The following is a 21,231-nucleotide window of genomic DNA, read 5'->3' on the forward strand; positions in this document are numbered from 1 at the left end:
TTTTTCTGATTTGAAAAAATACCCATATGAAATACAGACCTGCTCCCGTCCTTCGATTACACCAGTGTACTGATAGACAGTGTCCCGTCCCGTCCCGTCCCGTCTCTCTGTCCCCTACTGGTTATGGTTGCCCCCTGTATATCTTCGATATCTTGACATAATCTTCTACCCCAGCAGACTCTTCTGCCCCGCTTGCTTGGCACGATTGACACGGATCATACAGGCAAACCCTCGAGTGGTTTTACTCGGATGATGTGGGCTTTTCCCCACGCGCTTTCCTGTAGGATATTTGTGTGCATACCTCTTTAATGGCTCTACTCATCAGTATAGTAAAGCCCAGGGGGGATGCATAAGTGAGATTTCATTTCCCAGCTGAACTCGGTTTGTACTCGCACTGAACCGCACAGGAATTCGGAGAGCGCAAAACAGTCCCCACCTCCCCCAAAACAAAAACACGCCGACCTCATCAGGAGCACTATTAATACCCTCTCCTAATTTGGCACTTGGTTGAAGAAGAAAAACATTTGGGAGCAATTTGAGTTCTGGGAAAGGCAGCCAAAGTTTGTATCCAGCAAAAAATAAGAAAAAAAAATCTGCTGAACTCACAGGAAAACTATTTCGCCCCAACGACAGTCACGCAACCCAGAGCGTCTCTCTGCATTTCTTTTCACAGCGGTCGTCTCTGGCCTCTTTGCATTTCAAATGCGTGTGCGATGCTGTCGGTGAGCAAGAGTTCTCATCGCTCGCGTGGGGGCCGCTTTAAATCCCGTCCTCCCGGGTTGGGGTTCGATATAGTTTGTTTTCCCCTCAGAAGCCGAAAGGTGTGAAGTTCATGCATAATTTTCCTCTTAGGAGATGGTAGATGGTGCCTTTCGCTGTTGTAAAAAGCCTCCAGTTAAACACCATCCAAAGATGGGTCCTTGAACAGAGATACGGGTAGGAGAGGGAGGTGGGGGGGGTCCATTTTTCTTATCATCGGTTCCACAGGCGTCCGCGAATCTGCAGCGGAATGCAAAACAACTTCTCCCCTCGCTTAAGTATGCAGTGACTAATGGAGCTTTCCCAGCATGCACAGGGAAAAGGTGTAATGCAGCAGACCTTGTGCATCTGACAACTTCAGGTGTATTTCATTAGTATCCTTTATCTGGGACCATTCCTGCGCAGTCCGCTTGCTCATCACAAGTATCGGTCGAGATCTGTTGCGCGTGCCCTGAACTCCCAGCCTTGCATCGCCAAATTGTACAATAATAGGCATCTTTGTGCCTCGTGTTTCCTTTGCCCTTTTGCGCGTAAACCGTAATGGAGAGTGAAAATCAAATCAAATCGAGAAGAAAAATCTGTCTGTCGCTGGATTTCTGATGCCTTCCGAGAGCGCCCGCAACACCTGTTCACACATTTCCTTTTAGTTCAGCGTTCAGCGGCATCAAAAGCCGAGCGACGGCGTGGTGCTTGATGTGCCTTTTTGAGTTTCCATAGATGCATATATCATTCCGGTCTCTGTTGTAGTCTGCCCGCGTAAAACGAGCAACAAAGCGGTCTCGCGGAGACGTCGAGTTGAGTGTCATCCCTCCGAAGCTGTGAGATTTATTTTATTTTATCTCCTTTTTAATGTCTCGAGGAACAGACCCCCTACTGAAGTTGTCAGCAAATTCCCTCTCCACCCCCCATTCCCCGTCTCTTGCCAATCTTGCTAATCCACTGGCCTCGCACCCAAATCGTGAGGTCCAGCACTCGACTCCTAATCCACGTCACAAGACCCTCTGTGTCCTGGCTGCCCATGTTAGCTGGATCCCGATACGCGTGGGGAAAGTGGGAAGAAGCAGATTGGGAACGGACGGCTCTACTGCTCCGTTTTAGAGAGAAAGCAGGGTTCCTCTCAGGCTAGGCTGGTTCGAAGTGTAAAAGCAGGTTTCGGATTATTTATGTGGCTGATCCGATTCTGTTCACTGGCCCGATTTGGATTAGAATCACGGGGCAAGCCGTAAAGGAAAAGTTACAGGGTAAAATTTGGCGTACAGCTTTATATGTTAGGGCGGTTTAACCCCGGGCCTGGGGGCATCTACAGTGTCTTTGACCAGCAGAAATGTGGCTTTTCTGGAACATAATAGTAAACCAAGAGTAGGATTACAACACAGTGCTTTGAAACAGTTTTGTTTTTGTGATGCGAACAGGTATGGAACGGAATGTCCTTTGCGGAACAACGTGAAGAAACTTCTAAACACGTCATCTTGAAGTTCTTGTTTTTTGGTGAACACAACCCCCCCTCACCCCCCCCCCCAATAAAAAAGAGAAACAACTTTTATCTCTTCTCTCCTGAGATTTGTGTTCATGAATTATTTGTCTGAGAACAGGATTTTTGCTGGGCAGCCTGTGATTAGCTATTCAGTCTCCATGCGAGAAACACAAAGGACTCCAAAGCAATAAATAAATACAAAAAATCGTATGAAAAGTTTTTTGTAGGGCTACACTTCTTACACTTCTCTCACACAAGAAACTGAGCGTGAACAGCATTCATTTGGGTGTCTTATTAAACTGCCAAGGAAGCACGCTTACTGCAATCTTTGTGTGCAATGGGATTTGCTTCAGATTGCGAGAGACTGAGACACAGGTTAGAAGACCTGACTCTTCCACGTTCATTTCTTAATTTTATTTATCTTTTTGCCAAAGTAAAAAAGACCAAAAGCTTCCATTTTGATATCCTTTCTCAAACACATTTCTCGTGCTAAACTTTGTCTAAAAATAGCTGTGTTTTGAGGAGTATCAAGACCCCCCTACCCCCTTTATTTTAACTTAAAGTAAGATACCACAAACAAATTGCCCTGGGATTTTCAAACCATGAGCGATTTCTGCTACCAGATGTGACCCATCAATAGCCCAAACTGCTGTTTTTAAGGATGGGAGAGTTCTTAGTATTAAGAACTAGTGCCGGATGGTTTGCGGGGAGAAAAAAACACAACAAAAAACACATTCAAAGAGCTACAGATGGAAGGTGCCACACTGGATCAAATGATCGTTTCAGGCCTGGGTTTCTCCGCTTATTTGGACTGCATTTCCATTTCAGTACTGTCCCCCTATTCATTGCATATGCTGCCATGGCTCCTGGCACCGTGGAAGTGCTGGGCAGGGGCTCGCACCCCCTTCCCCTCTCCTGATGCAAAATGTCTTTTTATTGCCACTGAACACGGATTTGGAAGCCGGGTTGGAGCGGAATGTGAAAATAGCTTTTTTACGGCAACTTGCGGTGAGTAATAGACTCATTTCAAGCAGGGAGAGTTAACGACACGCAGCCACGGGCACAATGAGCCGTGCCGCGACAACCGCTCCCCCTCCGAATGACTGGCAACTACGCCCTCGCTAAGCAATAAGTTAATAAGTTAATGGCCGATTTAAAGAAAGGAGGAAATAAAGAAAGAAATCGTCTCGTCTGGCAGTTGTGCTTTTCCGAGTGGCGGACAAATCTGTTGCGTTGCCCGGTGGTACGGTAGACTCCAACCGTCATGTGATTTATATCGAGATTTTCATTGTGGTCTATTCTACATCATACGCCACAAACAATTCTAGAAAATTCTGCGTTGGTGTTTTATTGCGTAGTCGCCATGATTTTTGCTCCGAAAAGCTTTGCTGCTCTCTAGCAACGGTTTTCGCCCAATCTCCTCTTATTTTTGTCCCAGAATGCTTTGCAAAATGCCTTGCATGCCAAGTAGGGCATTGTCAATACAGTGGTCTGGCGCAGCGGGAGAAAATGCCCGGAAGGGGGCGCAAAAACAAATACTCCACGGAGTCGGGAGCGTGGGGCGTCGGGGGCCCACCGAATCCCGCTCTGGTAAATGAAACACGGTGTGGTGGAGTCTTTAAAAACAATTAATATGGGATCTGTATCAGAAAAAGGCCCGTGGTGCCCCGGGAAATGGCAGGAAGCGGGAGCTGAAGCAGGGCTGAGCCGCGGGGACCTGCCGTTTGGGCTCGCAGCTGGCGTACAGAATGGGATTAGGTCTTGTGAGCTGATTGTCAGCTTGTTGTCCACGTTTGGACTCTACCCATCCACAATCTCATTAGTGTTATTTTCTCTCCCCTCCCCCTCTCTTGTAGATTGTGGCCGGGATTTTAATTCTCGAGTCCATCCAGTCCGGTAAACGGCCTCCATCTGGATCAGCTGACTAGAACCCTCCGGTCCCATTGGCTGTCGTCCGAAGCCAAGGTAGGAGCTGGGGAGGGGTTTGGGTGTGGCGGTTGTCTTTTTTTTTTTTTTTTTCTTTTTTTTGAGCTCTCTTCCCTTCCCTTCTTTAAACAAGACATCATTTTGCTTTCTACTATTCAAGTGCAGCTTCAGTACTGTGAGATTGTCTGATCAGCTTTTATGGCTCCTTACATAACCGAATAAAGCCAGAACAGAGCCGGTCAGCTTCCCCGATCGCCGAGGTGACAAGATGATTGAATGTGACGCATTTAAAGTTAAATTTTACGGAAGACATCTCGCTTTATTTTTAGATTATTAATATTGCCGCTAACTTCTTCACAGAGACGAATACAAACGCTCTGCCTCTTATCTGAACAAGCTGACACTACCCCCCCCCCCCCCCCCCCCCTTCCCCCCCCACCCCAACCAGGTTATTGTCACGGTGTTGGCAGGCTGCCAGTGTGATGCTGCGTTGCTATAATTGCTTCCTAGGGGTTTCTCCCAGGACCCCCACTCAGGATTGCGCAGTCCTGGGCCTAAAGACCCCCCCCAATTTCAATTGAACCATATGCCTGAATGTTTTCAGACCCTTTTAAAACTTATTTCCCCCTCCAGCTCTTAAAATACTTACAGATCAGTGCCAAACCCCTCTACCATGGCTTTCAGAGCTTTAGATACACTATACATACACCCATGTGCACATATGTGTTCATATATATGTATATATGAGTGTCCTTTTAACGATCCCCCCTTTAAACACTGCATGCTTTTACCTGCTTTGTTTTGAGCAATGTCTTCTGTTACCAGAGCTTTGTAAGTTGCCATCTTTCGGTGCCTCCGGTCTAGCACAGCCGGTGCGGACCCCTTTGATCAGGAGATACCAAGTCATTCAGCACCAGTAGCTGATCAGAGAGCGTCGAGTGTATTATATTTAAGATCAGATTTCAGAGAGGGTTATAATCACGACGCGTGGGACTGAGATCTGAGACTCTCGCGGGGTACTGACTGACTGGAGTAAAACTCTGCTGCTTGACCGTAAGAGCGCCCCCGGTCCCCCGTCTGTCTCTCTCTCTGCGGAGAATCGCCGAGGCTTGATTTGGTACTTATCAGACTCCCCAGCTGCTCATGTTGTGGCCAGAGGTGGTGGACGCCAGGAGCACTAAACCTAAAACAATTAAACTCATAAAAAAGGAATTGCAGCCCAGCCGTACTGCGGACACTAATCTGATGAGAGCTCACAGTAGGGAAGGAGGGAGGGGTGGGGGGGCTTTGTCAGCTGTTTGATTGGGGTGAGGAGTTCTCTTGGCCCCAGGCCGGGGGAGACGCATGCAGGTTTTATTAAGTTTATGGCTCCATCATCCTACCAGGACTGGCGGATTGTAGTGGTGTCTAAATAAAATCACGTATCAAGTAAATAATGGTTGGACCAAGATTCTTAGCCCTCGCTAACCTTGATTTGATAGGCCAGTGGGTGGGAGTGGGGTGTGATCAGGAAGAGAAGTAGCGATTTGAGTAAAGCTTCCATGTAGTTCAGTAAGCGAGCGAGGCGTCTTGCATTCAATCAATCAATCAATCGATCAATTTCAATTTATTTTGAAATGCGTCGTTAAGGAAACTGCATGCAACCCCCATCAGACAGATCCAATCCCGTTGGTTTCATGGGCCCACCCTTCTGTATCCTCTGGCTGGAAACGTGCGCTGGTTAGCGATCAATTAAGCGATTGCTCGTGCAGTTTTAAGGAAATCTGCCCCCTGGAGGGACTGAGGGGCAATGCAGGTGTTTTGTACCCAAGGATCTGAAAATGATGGCCTTAATCAAAGTGCACACGCTATTGATCAGAGTTCAATGCTTCCTGGTCTTTATAACCTGCTTTTGGTGGGGAGGTCCTACATCTCACTGGATAATTGACTGTCCAGGGTCAGGGCCAGTTTTTAAGGCATTCGAACATGTATTACAAGGAAGCAATTTTTGTATTTTTAGGCCTTTTTAAATGAGATTTCCACCACCTATATCAGGAACTCGTGACCACATGTGCGACACCCCCCACCCCCCATTCACCAGGGCGATGCGTTCATCTCATCACGCTCTGCAAACGTTTCCCCCACGCCGTGGCCGTCCTCTCATAACAAGGTGCCACCCTCGAGCCACGCTTCTCCCCGATTGCTTGTAAATGTCGACCCGCCTCAGTTTATCATCCCCGTTAATGTCAGCCTGCCCCCCCCGTCCGCCTTATTGCGGGTGTCAACAAGGACAGGTCACTGATACCGAGGCCGGGGGCTGTCACTCCAGGGCTAATGCGAAACCCGGCAAAATGGCTGCTTCGCCTTAAAGGCTGAAATTCCTCCCACAGCCAAGCGGAGGATTGTCATAAAGCGCCGCGTCCAATTTGCCGTTTTGGATGCGAAGCTCCAACAACCACACTTGCAGGCTGTAAAATATCAATTTGAAGGATTAGTTTCACTCTGCATTTGGTGTCCCCCCGACCCCCCCACACACACTCTTCTATTCATTCCTCCGGCAAAATCACTGCCTAGAGGTTTTCAGTTGGTTTGGTTTATATTCAACCCGCCGGTGAACTTCTCCAGCAAATGTAGCTTTGGACATTAGCCACGAAACGAAAAAAAAAGCGGTGGGGGGGGGGTGGACAGCAGACAATATGACAGGCTTTCAGGCTTTGTCAGCAAAGCGCAATGGTATTGGGTCCCCCGACACACTTCCTGCCACAAGAAATGCTGATTATTTTCATTTTTATATTATTCTAATCGCACCCAATCAAATTCCACTTCTTTCTCTGCCCCATGAACTGCTGACAAACCAACCAACCAACAGAAGCGATTGCATACCAACTAGTTTTCTGACCAATATAAAAACATCAAGCTTTGTCCAATTTCAGAGGAACGTCTGCCGTGGCACCGAAGACCACTACTGTGACCTCAAGTCAGAGGGGCACTCCTCCAAAAACAGTCAGTCCTGGCCAATGAAAAACTGCAGGAGATTGTTGTTGTTGGGTTTTTTGCAGCGCGTGTGGAAATGAACCGGCGGCCCTTAACTGCTGCTTGTGTGTTTCCCGAGCAAATTGGTTTCAGAGGAACCGTGGCCGCTCGTCGGTGGGGGGGGACGCAATGCAGCGAAGCTCGCTGCCTAATCCCGAGCTCTAGCACCTGCTTCGGAGCGATTCCTTAACTGAGCCACCCGGGGGAGGGGTTTAATGAGACATTGGGAGGGTCTGCAAGCAAAATAAATACATAAATCACAGGCTGGGATGATCTTTCAGTCTCCAAGGCCCTTGTTTGTGAATCCTTATCCCATTTTGAAGTTTTGGGCCGTTAAATCTGAAAGGGAGGCTGAGGTGGGTTTGGTGGCTCGGCGTGCTGTATGGACCTGTGCTGTGCTGTAATACTATACTGCACAACCAAACAAGACCAGAGGTACGTGACTGGTCCTTTTTGAGCTCATGGGGGAGGGTGGGGGGCTCAGTCCATCTGAAGGTAACAGACAGGAACAGGGTGGCTCTGTCTGTCTGCAGATCAGATTAGCTCCCTGTTTGGACGCTAAGCCCCCGTCCTGCGGTAGACCAAGCAGACGGACCACCGGGATGTGATGGCATTTGTCTTAATGCGGTCGGGCGGCCCCACTCTGCTGTCGCAGGGGAACGAACGGGGATCTTGAACCTCCGTGCTGCGATGCGTCGGTCGCTGAACCCTTTGGAGCGCTTGGCTGGAGAGCGTCCCTTTGTTCTGGTGAGCATGTGTTGGACTTCCACAATGTTTTGGGGAGACTGTGGCGGTTTCGTCCGCCAGGGAGAAATGCAGTTAATGCCTGACTGTTCTAATATGCTGGTGGTAGATGTGCAGTTTTGATTGTAGGTTGTGTTTTTATTAGGTATATTTTTTTGTAATCTGTACCTACACGCGTCTTTAGGGTCAGAGGTCAGGTTAAGGCGGGGCGGTGTATGAAAGCTAGGTGATGGAGGGAAGTGCGGACTTTTTTTAAACCAAAGCTGTATACCTCTGCTTTTAATGTGTGGGATTGTGGAACTACCTCTACGCTTCCTTATATTGGTTACGTTTAAAATATCCCCACTGTGTGTGAAGTCGTTTTTTGGACTTGTTTACAATATTATCACTACACTCTGTTTGGAGGTATGTGACCGTTTCCCCTCGTTTGTAAAGATACTTTGCCATATTTGTGTGTTTTTATTTTGATCTAAAAAGTAAACTACGCACTAAGACTCAATTTCTCTTGCGCTGGCGCAGGAAGTAACTTGCACCCGAGTCCTCATTTTAAGTTTTGTGATCGTTCGTGGGACAGTTCCGTACGGGGCCCATACCGGTGAAACTGAAAATCAAGGCTTTTATGGATCTTGGGTCTACAAAAACGACCTTCTCCTCTTTATTTTGGACTTTCGGGTTTTTACAGTTTCCGCAAACTTGAATTACTGAGAGGAATCCAGAATAGAACCAGAGTTGTTTGTTTTGTGTGTTTTTTAAATTTTTTCTCCTCTCTCTCCGTCAATAAAATATGTATCACCGTGCTGCGTGACTGTGAATATATGTAAATACAGGGCTGTGTATTATATAAGACCTCGTTCTGTGTGGAACCTTTTCATGACATTACCGCAAACCACAACATTTCGCATAAACAGTTTATTTGTGGGGGCTGCGAACAGGGCTTTTGAAACCCACAGGAATAATCGTGGAGCAATGTTGTGTTTTTTTGCAACGTCTTTATTATTATTTCTCCTAAAGAAATGCCGCTGGAAAATCAATAGACTCGTTAAAGTCGTGACCTAACGCGGGAATTAAAGACTGCAATGAGGCAAATGAAATGCAGCAAACCGAAAGAGTCGAAACCATTGTTTGTAATCCCCTTGAAACCGGTCGGATTGAGGCGATGTCGTGCAGTGACAGGGTGGTTTGTTTATTCAGTTATATATCTATCTTCTCCCCCCCAACCCAGAGTTTTTAGCTGCAGGGCTGAACTTTTCTTCCAAATTCACTGCAAGGCGCTGTGAAAGTTTTGCAGATCCGAGCAGAGGCCCTGCTTTTAGAGAAGAAAGCCCTTTGGGGGATTTAAGCGGGTTCCCCCCCCCAGTGTCATTCCCATCCCCTCCCCTCCCCACCGCGATCACCACTGTGAATTTGGCCTGAACGTAGAGCGACTTTTGGGTTCAGGAGGAAGCAGAGCTGACTGAGGTAGGGTGACCCAAGATGCAATGGGGTAAACAGGTTTCCATTCCAGTGTGGACTTAGTGCGGCCTGTACAGTCGGTAGGACAGCGAGAAGAGACTAGATCCGTCATCCACGCTTGCTTACAACTTCGCCACAGATCCCAAGCCCCCGGACCCCCCACCCATCCGGTAAGAGCTCAAGTTATTGGAATCCGACTCGAGCCAGCCCTCCACCACTCTCGGTGTCTGACGGAGATCCAAAGTGTCGCTTGACGCAAGACCAGAAGAATCCATCCAAGTGAGTCAGGAGCCAGGATTCCCAGCGCGTCTCCTATGGATTCCCACATCCAACGCATTCCTCGCTTCCCCGCTCGCAGGCTCTCAGCCCGTTCCGCGGTCCCTCCTCGGGTCCGGCTCCGGCGGGATTCACGGTTCGCGTCTCGGATCCAGCCGGCACCGAAGTAGTCATTTTCGAATCATCCCTCTGCTTGCCACAGAATTGGAAACACATGTTCCGGCATTTTAATTGGCCGTGAGGGAATTAGTCAATGTGCCCAAACCAGTCTACGTTTTTTCTTTGGTTTGTTTTTATATTAGAATTGTTTAGGTTTTTTTTCTGGTTTATTTTTAATTTTGTCTTATTGTTCTTTTCTGCTTTATGCTGCTCAGTTTACAAAAGTGCCGGCAGCGTGGACATTTTTTTTTAAAACCTGGCGTGAATCCCACTGTTGTGTCTTGGGAGTCCTGATGTGTGTGTGTGTGTGCTAGTCCGTGTGTGTCTCTCCGTCTCTGTGTCTATGTATGTGGGTCTGTGTGTGTGTGTGTGCGTCTCTCTGTCTGTGTGTGTGTGTGTATATATATATGTAAACACAAACAGTGGAAATTGTGCAGATGGTTTAAACTAAGGTGGCTAACGGAATTGGTGAACTTTACAGCAGGGACTTCTGGGTAATAAGTTCCTCACTTTGGCCACGGGATCAACTGGTCTTATTAATATTGCTGGTATGAATAAATAAATAAACAAGTACATAAAGCAAGTCCAGTGTTATGGTTTGTTGGGAGTGGTTAAATCGCCAGAGGGATTTTTAATATATTGTTCATTTTAGTTTTTACCATGTGTCAATCGGAGCTTCTGCTCTCTCACGATCATGAGATAGATGTGTGTGTGTGTGATATATATATATATATATTAATCAACATCATTGTGGTGTCACACGGCTGAGATGGGCTCGTTCATTAAAACCCCTGATTGGAGTGAAAAGGCGTGATTAGGGCGAGAAGGGCCCATTATTTCCGTGCGCAGTGACTGCGCACTCGTTTGACTGCGGAGCTCGGCGCTCGAGCGACCTTTTAATTAGCAGAAGCACTCCTCGGAATTCAGATTTCCAATTGCACTGATTTATTCAATTGTAATTTTCTGCCCGAGAGGGGCCCTGTGAAGCCGGTCGGACGATCTTGCTTCGCCTCCCCTCCTCCCCCGAAGTAGAGGCGCATTTCTTTGCGCGGGTGTCGTGTGCCATTTGTGCAGATTGCGGTCACACGAGAGGGTCTTGCTTTTAGGGGAAACCGATCCAGTTGGGGCAAAAAAAAAAAAATTGGCACCCTGTTTCTCTTGGGCACAGATTTATGAGGTTGTGTTTGTGTCTGAAACTAGGGATTTTAGGGAGAAAAAAGTTAGATCTAAAAATACTGGATCACAGAATGGCCCACAGTCCACAAAATGCAGAAAGCAAACCAAAAAAAAATTGCATCTCTCTCTCTCTCTGTCTGTCCGTCCGTCTGTCTCATCAGATCGGCTCTATGAATGTCACATGGCAAAGACTTGTATTCTCTGAAGTACCGGCATGAGACGAGCGCTTAAAATGCATCGTGGCACAGTAAACACCCCAGAGAGAATGTACTGGATCACAGAATGGCCCACAATCCACAAAAGGCAGAAAACAAACCAAAAAACAAGCATGAGTTGTAACGGCGGTTCTGCGTGTCCATTTGAAGTTAATTCCTGTTGCGTTCGTGAGCCTCCTCAGTCTTCGGGGAGACTTCTTGCTCTCCGCAGCCCGGCCCCGTCTGGATCTGGGCACGAAAGAGCCTCGGACTCGAATCCACCCTCCGTGGTCAGGTCGGATCTGAATAGGATGGTATTGTTGTAGTCTAATCATCGTCCGCCGGGGCCTGTGGAACTGAACCCGCTGCTCCATTTCCCCACTGGAAACGGGTTTCGTGCCCGCTCTGATTGGCGTAATAAATTGAGTTCTCAAGTGATTCGTAGTGGTGTGCGTCTGTGTGTGTTGGGATCATGCTTTTGTTTATCACTCTAGTGTGTTCTGTGCATGTCGTGTAATTAAAGCAAGACCACCTGGACGCCTTTCTCTTCAGCGTCCGAGTCCTGTTTGGTCCCCCTGCACGCGCTAGGCCTCCACCCGGCCTCCTTTCGTAATTGCGCCGATGAACACAGCTTCGATTTGGGAGCTGCTCGCTGCGTGCGCTGGCGTGGCGCGTTCCGCGAGGAGAGGTTAAGGTTAGGGGTCAGAGGGCAATCCGGAAACTACCAGACTGAGAGTGTGATGTGGTTAGAGGGGGAAGAGGAGAAAAGCAATTCCAGTCTATTTTTTTTTTTCTACTGCCAAAATGTAAAGCGTGTGATTTTTAAAATCAAACCGGTTTAATCTGTTACAGCCTAACATATATCCACCGGAAAATCATGTGTAATGCTTGAAGCTTATGAGCAGCAGCTGCCATTTCCACAGTGACATTGTGGCAGACCAGGCCTCTCCTCTCTCTCTCTCTGCGTCCGTCCATCTCTCTCTGTCCATCCATCCCTCTCCTCTCTCTCTCTCATTCACACTCTCATCATGGCACAGTAAGCACCCCAGAGGGAACGTTATCCCCTGATAGACTGCCTCTCTCCCCCTCTTTCCCTCACCTGTCGAGACGAGAGCCATTTCTAAAGGGCGAGGCTGCTGTTTTTACAAGCGTCTCCTCTCCTCAGTGTCATCCCACCTTTAACGTCTGTTTCCTTACGCAATGCGAGAGAACAGGAGTGCCAGATCTCCAAGTCTGCTGCTTCCCCCGCCCCTGCAGCGTGGTGAGCATCACACACCCTCGTTAATGACCCCTGTAGGAGCGTCGTTTTGCTTTTGTGCTGGTTGGTCTCCTGTGGGCAGGAATGTTGCTGTTTAGATTCAAACCCCTCCAGAAACCAGGCGGATCGGTACTGTTTTGGTTGGTAAGGAAAAGACTTCAGATAGGGGGATTTGTTTCCAGATCCTTAGGTTTTGGTTTGAACGGCCGCATCCGAATCTCATCGGCCCAGGGACGGGTAATTGAGACCCGGTCGCCGGGCTGAGCGGTCTGGTTAGTTTGGTAATTGAATTATGCCGAAGGCTGTGGAACAAGTCTGCCCTGTTCGTGTCAGTTGTTTTCTTTTAAAGAGGAACGCGTGTTGCAGAGGAACGCGTGTCGAAATCGGGCCCGTTTTGCGCAGACGTTTGCTTGTGCCGTGATGCGTCGGACCTACGTGCTGCCATTTTTGAAATCCCATGGGTTTGGTGTTGAGCTGCGGAGTGACGTTTGTGTCTGAGATCTGCCGCCACTTGTTGTACCCCTCTAATTATTCTTCAAAAAAGGAAGGGAAACAAACCGCGAGAACCCCGGCACTCACACACGTGTTTTTGAATCCCCCCTCCAAGAGCGATGGGTCACAATTATCATATTTTTTTTGGGGGTGGAATTTGTGAACACAGCCTCGAGGTATAAAAAAACAGAGTGTGAGAGAGCGGGAGAGAGAGAGAATCTCGAGGGTATCCTTTCCCATTGTCAGAATTGTTAATAGGTCCATTAGTTGTAATTGCTTTAAATAGAGCGCTCTGGGAGTGCGAGGTGGCATAGGTCAGCCAGCTGCTTCTAATGCACATCTCGACTGCCCTGTTCACCGAGAGTGCTTCGGCTGGGGATCTTGAAAGCCGGCGCTCACTTGGCGGTATGTCGGTCAGGGAGGAAGGGCCGCCACACTCGCGCACATGTCCGGGCCGTGACGGAAGGGCTCCGGTGGAAGTTGGTTTCCCTGGGGTCGGAGTGAAAGCGAGAGAGAAAACCGGATGGGCTGCTAGGGCCCCCAGAGCTGTCTGCGATCTGAGGATCTTATTGAAGCCAGCTGGGCCGTCGAACCCGAGCTGGACTCCGCTTGACGGCATAATTGGGCATCAAGCACCGCTTAGGTTCTCGCACACCTTCGTGACTCTGAACCTCCTCTAATATCCTGCAGCCCTGACTGTAATTACCGCCATTCAACCCCGAAATGAGTGGAGCTGGTGGGTTGATCATTAATGGCAATTGCCAGCTCTCTCTCTCTCGCGCCAATTTCCTCGCTGTGATGTGTTTCTCAGTTTTTGTATTCCCTGAAAGAGAATCATGTCATTATTTCGTCTCTCTCTGTCCGTCCGTCCATCTCTCTCTCTCTCTGTCCGTCCGTCTCTCCCTCCCTCTCTTTCCAATTTCCTCGCTGTGATGCATTTCTGTTTTTTGTATTCTCTGAGAGGGAATCGTGTCATTATTTCGCTCGTGTTACGGAAATAACGCGTGTGCGTGTCAGGATTCAAGGTATCCTACCCAAGCTGTCAGATTCTTCACTGAGGTGTTCATTGGCCCAAGTGTATGAAACAATCCCATGATTCCCCAGTACTGAGTAAAGACCTGCGTCTCAAAGTGTACAGTGCTGTAGAATTTCTTTTTTCCCCTTCCTGTATCTGTATGTGAGAGTTGGCTTCCCTTGCTTGATGTAGGTTTCTAGTCGTGCTCGTTAGCTCCGGATTTGAGTTGATTGTTTTTTTGTTTTGTTTTATCTAGGCGGCTACACACGTGCATCAGGCGGGGCGAATTTGCATGTATTGAATCGAGACGTTGGGCCAAACTCGAAGAAACGCCAAGCCAGGTCCCATCGGGTGGCCGTGGGGTACAAACGTCTTTTCTGACCGGTTTCAGTTTAAGGACGCCAAAGGCAACGTCTCTCTCTCTGTAATGGGGGCGACAGCGAGTTAACTGCTACACGGAAAAGAAAATGCAAAGCTTGGTGGTGTACAGTTTAGTTTTCCCCCCCCTCCGATGTGTTACCGATGTGTTTGTGTGGCTGAATAGAAAGTTGGGGGTAACCCTCTCCATTTTCACAGCCAAGCCAGGTACGGGAGCCTGGCGCTCAGTCGCAGCCGTGTTTCGGAGACTGTGCTTCCCAAGAGTGTCGTGCGATTGTATTTAATTGGATTATTATATAATGGTGTTGACCCACTTTTGTTCATATAGACCCAAGTTTGTACTTTTTCCTTCCAATTTAATCTCTTTTCTTGGCTTTGCTTTTGTTTGCTCCTCTCTCTTTCTGACTCCATTACTCTGACGCACCACGAGATCAATAATAATAACCCCGTCTTTCAGGTGCTGATTTATTTATTTGCGTAAGCGGCTCATCCGAGAACGCTTTGCAAGAGTCGCAGACGTGGAGCGGTGCTGCGTTTCGAGAGGAAGCTGTTGTATTATTAACACCAGCCCCCAGAAACTCAAGGGCAAACGACTTTTTCCCCACTCGTTGACGACTTAAACTGCTACGGCTGCTTTCACCGGCCTCCTGTGTATAGTACAAACACACAAACTGGCAGAGAGACGCACCGTCATATTCAAACTAGCTGACATCTTGCAGACTGAAAAGTTGAAAAACTTGTTTGGATGTAAAGCATACAAAAAAAAGGCCTAGTCAGTCAAACAGTTGATGCAACACTCAGGGAAGTGTGACTGTTTTTTTTTTTTATTTTGTTCTAATCTTGGCGTATTTCTCTGGCACGCCTGCCGAGTCTACCCTCCTTACTTCGCTAACCTAAACGCAAGGGCCCCGGTGGCAGATGGGGGGGATCGTAATTAATGCTGGCAACGAGTTGTGAGCCGGTGTCGCGCGGGCTGCAGTGTTAAGATCCGCCGAAATGCAGCCTGACAGGTTGACAGAATCGCACGTCTGAAATGGCCCGTTCTCTCTCAATACATACATTTAATGTTTCCTGCTGACTAAGCCCGTGTGATCTCGCGTCCTGGCCGTATGCTCAGCGTCTGTGTAGCTCAGCCCAGAGACACGCTGAATATTTAGTTGCTTCACGGAGGAGTGTTTTGGAGACGCTTTTTGCCAACCGGAAATCTCCGTCAAAAACTGCGTCCGTCAAATGTATTTTGTGCGTTGTTTATTAAACAGGTCTGATTATGATTGATTATTTTTTTATTACATCAGCAGTCGCAGACATAACCCACTTTACCCCAGTTAAAGCTGAAGCCCGGTTAGTATAAACTCTTACATTTTTATACAAATTATCTCTGGATTAAAGTGTAAACTTTTATTATCCTTTCTATATACCAAAAAAGAGATTAGTAAAAGCTTTGTTTGCCAATAAATGAAATGAAATACAACCAAGTGTAGTCTGCCAATATAACTTGGCAAGAATAAGCATTCATTGTATTACTTTATTATTATTATTAGTAGCAGTATAGTATTGTTTTCATTTGACACATCACAAGGTTAACTTTCCCAGCTGTATTAGGTTGCTTGTCAATGGAAGAATGGGGAAGGTGTAGATCTGAATATGGGGAAACATTTTATTATTATTGTTATTCCTCTCCGTATTTCCACATTTACTCTCTCTAAGTCTCTCTGACAAGCAGCTGCCAAACAGGTGCCGCCCAACAGCTTGCTTACCTTCCCTCTTACAAGACCGTACAAGCAAAACGGGGAGCGGGGGCGCCAGCGGGGGAGAGGCGGCACCGAGGGAGCTGCAGAGGTGGGTGGGAATCATCTGGAAACCCTGGCACAGGTGCCTGATGTGGCACTGATCCAGCTGTTTCAAGCCAGCGCTGCCCAGGGTTTGTGCCAGGAACCCCTGAGACGGGGAAATTGTGTAGACCTGCGTTTTTGGATGATGCTGTAGTGCAGATCTTTTCCTCCTCCTCCGATCATGACCTTATTTTGGGACCTCACTGGGATATCCGATCCACCTGCCTGTTCTCTCTGTCTGTCTGTCTGTGCCAGAACAGATTAGTCGTCTGATGTCTCGTGGGAGCAGCAGGGCCCAGCTTTTTTTCCCAGGTGCCGTGAACGCTGCTCTCATTACCGGTGATTCATTCTCAGGTCCCATCTCTTGAACCTATCCAGTGAGAACCTGCGCTTCTTTCGATGTGGGGGGTGGGGCTGCATTAAAACCTGTAATGGCACTATAGGTGGTTGCATCAGAGGGTTAGAACTAATAACAGGTCCCCCGCAGAAAATGAGCTTTTAAAACTGAGTGATTTTTGTTTTCCATTATGTTTAGATTTTTTTTTTTCCCGTTTCTAAATTGTTTGGCGCTCCTGTTCTGTGCAGAAGAGTTCACTTCAAGTTTGCATCACAATCGATTTGAATTCCATTTCGGCTGGCTTCACACTACTCCTAGTAGTAGTGACAAGAAATAAATACATACATCAATACACGCTCCCCGGCTTATTAAAGCAGACTGCTGCCATTGTCCTTTTGTGTCTTATTTCATCGGTGAGTTATGCTAAGAATGGGAAATCTACGACATTTTATGACTTGCGTGTATAAAAGGGAATACATTTATGAAGGGAGGGAAAAAAGACCCGCCAGTCAATTGTAATATGTGGTTGCTTGTGAGGCTTTTCTTGACAGGCAACGCATTGGAAGTTAATAAAGATCCCAGTGACTGGAGCTTTAAATGAGTCGCAGGGGAAAGAGGAAAGTCATAACCTATAGATCGTCGCCGTGTCCGTAACGAGCTAGATTTGAACGTAAGCGATGGCAAGAGACTGACAACGCCATTAAAAGCCTTCGATCTACGTCTCCGCGAGACCCCGGCTCCCCCGAGAGAAGCCAGGCACGTCAGAGCGCCGGGGCCGGGCGCGCTCTGAAATGTATACACACGCGGGCAGATAAGGCGCTCCCATTCTGGGAACCCGGCGTTGGTAAACAGCGCTTGGCAGAGGAGAGGTTTGACATGAGCACATGCTGTACGCGACCCCAATTAATCAGCCGCCAGACATTCTTCTAGATAACGACCGTTGCGAGGGGAGGGGGGGAAGAAATACAAATTCCCAGCCTCTCACTTCTGGGAAAATTGTTTTAAATGAACAGTACCCTGCTTTTTTATTTATTTTTTCCCTTTTTTTTTTTTTTTTTTTTTTCCTTTTCTGTATTTGGACGTGGATTTCTTCGGCGTCTGTTTCCGGCCTTGTCTGAGCTGCCAAATACTTCCAGAGTAGGGGCATGCAGGGGGGAAGAGGAGGGCATACTTGAAATCACTGCTCTCCCCAGCTCTACGGTCTTGCCTCCACTTTAGGTGGCTTAATTTCCTTTGATGAAATACCCCCTGTGAAAATACTGTCACTACTTGCCCCCCAGTCCCTCAGCGGGCTCTCCGAACGCTGGCTGGGTCTCGTTCGTTTCCAGGAGGTGAGGTTTGCCGCATTTCCGCATGCAACGAAAATCGTAGGTCCTAAAAAGCCTGCCTGGCGAGTGCCCAGCGAAATCTGTGCAAGTTCTGCATTCGTAAACCGAATTTCAGGACAGTAATTGAGGCAGAGAGGGATGTGGTATTTTCCCACCTCCTCCACCCCCATTTGGCCTTTACAGTAATGCTTACATGGACTTCACGTTGCCATCATGTTGGAGAAACAACATCTCTGACGGCACAGTGCCCCGTCAGTGGGGCTTTTGCTTTGGAATTTGTGCTCCGTAGGAAAGTCCGCCCCCTACTGGTCCACCTGCAGCCCGATGTTACCATGATGCAATGCAAGGTTCAGTGAATTAGTGACAGTGGTATTAATTCTGTTTTAATTTCAAATTTCAAATTTGTATTAAGGTTCCATATATATATATATATATATATATATATTATTTTTTTTTTTTTGCAAACATTGAGCCTCTGATCACCCGGGCCGAAATCTTACCTTGCCTCTCTCCCTTTCTCATCCGTCCAGCGCTTCCCCGCGGTTCAGAAACATTTGCCGGGCCGATCGCGGACCAAGGAAAGTTTTGGCGTTTTTCCGTGGAAAAAAAACAAAATGCGTTGGAAGTGCTTCTCGGTTTAGTTTGCGATTGCGAAATTGGTGAGGGGGCTGTCGAATCTTTTACTGAATACCTAATCTGATAAAAGTCTCAACAAACCCGAAATGAATGAGAAACCCAACAGGTTCTAATTGTACAGCCGCCGAACTACCCTGAAAGCGACTGATTTGATTTAAAGATCCCAGCCTCCGGCTCAGTCGGCCCCACAGCTGCCGTTCCACCCGGCGCTGATGTCTATGATTAACCGTTGAGCAGCGGATTTCTGTCATTAGCTTAATCACCATTTTGCATCATGTTTTCATATTCAAATTGGGAGATATCAGTAGTAGTGGGGGGTGTGGGGAGATGGGGAGTGATTTTTCGCATTCATTACCCCCCCACACCCCCGACATCCATTCACACGCCAGCTTGTGGATCATAAATGCATCATCAACCATAAATTATAGGTTTAACTTCTGGATTTTTTTTTTTTGGAAAAAGGAGATAAATGGATAAAAAAAGTGCTATTTAGTCAACATGGCAACTGGCATTAACTGTACTGTGTGTATCAAAAAATAAAATAAATTATACCCTGCAATAAGGTTTTAAAGCTTATCTTAATGAGGTGGGCTTTTCAAAGTCAACAGTGTGCCACAATGAACGCTAATGTTACATCAACCTTAAACCGTTTCCAAACCCGTGTTTAATTCATGTACTTAAATGGGAGGATTAGCGTATCTGTCAAGTCAAAATGATCATTTTTGCCATACGCACAGGAGACGTTGCAGACGTAAACAGTACAAAATATATATAAATGTCTGAGCTGTGAGTGAGGACGGAAAATAACCGCTCTGTTAGGGGGAGAGGTTTCTTCTCAGGGTAGCGCTCTCTCTCTGGATGGCCTCTGCGTCGGATGTCTGCCGTGAGGTCTACACAATGCGGAGTTTGAGGGTCTACCCCCAGGCGCCCGTTCCCACGCTCCCATCTCGAATTAGCTAATTACGTGGAGGCACAAACGAGCCAGAACGGCGTGTTTGGGGTCAGGCACCGCCACGGCAGGGAGTTGCAGATGCTGAAATGACTCTCCTCGCCTGGGGTTTGTGGTAACCTTCATGGATTCCTGTGTCTGTGGGGCGTAAAACCATGATCTTCGAAAAACGGTCACGTCTAGGGTCTGAAAAATACCGTAGAGTGGTGTTTTATTGTTCGACCGTACACTACCCGAGAAACAGAATCCTGAATTAGCACACAAATGAACCAAAAGTGGATGGGCTCTCGTTGTAGCTTCTAGGTTCAAAGTTGGCCAGTTAAAACGCTTCTGTTGAAGTCAAAAATTTCCCTCAACATCATTTGTTTAGATTATAATTTTGCTCTTCTGATCAGAAACTGTTTCCCGGCTCGTTAAAGCGCCCGTCTTTTTGGTCATGTTTAAATTCCTTTGCGTCCGCTGGGAAATTTGCCAGCATGGCAGAATCACAGACTCAAAGGCACAGTACGAGTGTCCAGGAAAGAAGGAAAACCAAAAAAATAAGACTGTAATTTATAATGTGGTGTGATATCACTATCCCACCCCGGCATAATATAAATATACATTACAGTAAAATGTTCTTGCCTTTTTTGGGCAACTTCTAACCCAGGTTCTGTGAATATTGGAACCCATGCTGTATATGATTGAACTAGTGTGAACTTAATTCAACTTATTTTGCTAAATCTGGAGTGTTAATTCCTGGTCTTTGGATCCTCTTCACGACATCTCTAAAAATAATAATAAACCACTCGACAGCAGTGTCTGGACGTGTGAAAGAAGGTCTGCAGAACATCTTCCAGGGACCCCGGCAGAGAGTGAATCGAGACTTCCGCTCTTGTATTTTTTAATACGTCCCTTTGAATCCATTTTGCAGTCTCCGAAAATCCTATCAACTGTTTTCCAGCAACAAAATCCATTAGCGCGATGAATCATAGACGCAAAGTGTGGGCCAATACGAGAACCTCCCCAGAGCACTTGATAGCCAGTTCTCTCCTGAGGGTTTCGGTAAATGTGATGGATGGCCACCCAGGGGGGCGTGTTTTATCCCGGTCTCCCCGCACAACGTTGCGCCTCGGACCCGCGTTCCCGGCGCACTCGCGTCTCGGGACGAGCTTCGTAAAGCGCCCCCGTCAAGGCGTACGGCGACCGCTGTAACCTATATCCCCGGAGTGCTGCGGATCGGGCCATTACTGTGACACACTAGACCCGGCACTGTGCTTGTTAATCAATGGCCCTTCAAGCCGAGAAAAAAAAAAACGTATAAATTCAGGGTTGTGTTTCAGTGTGTCACGTAATTGCGAGACCTGGGATTTCAAGTGTAATTGCTGAATGTAAAGAGCAACTTGTAGGAGTGTGTGTCCCCCCCCTCCCCACCCAACTCTCGAACTGCTACAAAACATTAAACGCACACTCGGCTCACTGTCATTTCACAATCCACGTTTGCCAGGATGCGAACTGTGACAAAATCCATTGCGTGGTGTCGGCGGCCGTCTTTGGCAGTCCTTCGATTCCCGCTGAGGGAAGCCGACCTCTTTCTGAAAATCCGATCAGAGCCGAGCCGTGACCCGGCGCGCAGCGGGTCAAGCCGGGATGTTTCACTCGTCCTCCCGGCGGGGGGAGAAGCGACACGCCGATACGCCGCCCCCTGGGAGGAACGGGTCGGCGGCGAGGGCAGCGTGCGGCGAGGCTTGAGGCGGAGATTCGATTCTCCCAGATTAGTCCGCAGGCCTGGCACAGGAATTGGAGGAGGAGAACTTGAGAATCTTTTTCAAAAGTGATTGATACGAAATGACTT

At 47.7% G+C, this 21,231-nt stretch overlaps 1 protein-coding gene across 6 annotated transcripts in view; it reads left to right on the top strand.

Annotated features, from left to right (window-relative positions):
* sema6cb (semaphorin 6Cb) overlaps nucleotides 1–21,231 on the top strand; it is a 118,879-nt gene that overhangs the window by 17,898 nt on the left and 79,750 nt on the right. For 4 of the 6 annotated variants that reach the window (XM_066721388.1, XM_066721393.1, XM_066721392.1 and 1 more), the window contains exon 2: nucleotides 4,090–4,198. The exons of the other annotated variants lie outside the window; for them this stretch is intronic. The gene's annotated coding sequence lies outside the window, so the exon portion shown is untranslated. The remainder of the gene's footprint in view (nucleotides 1–4,089; nucleotides 4,199–21,231) is intronic. 6 annotated transcript variants of the gene reach the window in all.

Source organism: Amia ocellicauda, chromosome 14, assembly GCF_036373705.1.
Source record: "Amia ocellicauda isolate fAmiCal2 chromosome 14, fAmiCal2.hap1, whole genome shotgun sequence".
NCBI classification, from domain to species: Eukaryota; Metazoa; Chordata; class Actinopteri; order Amiiformes; family Amiidae; genus Amia; species Amia ocellicauda.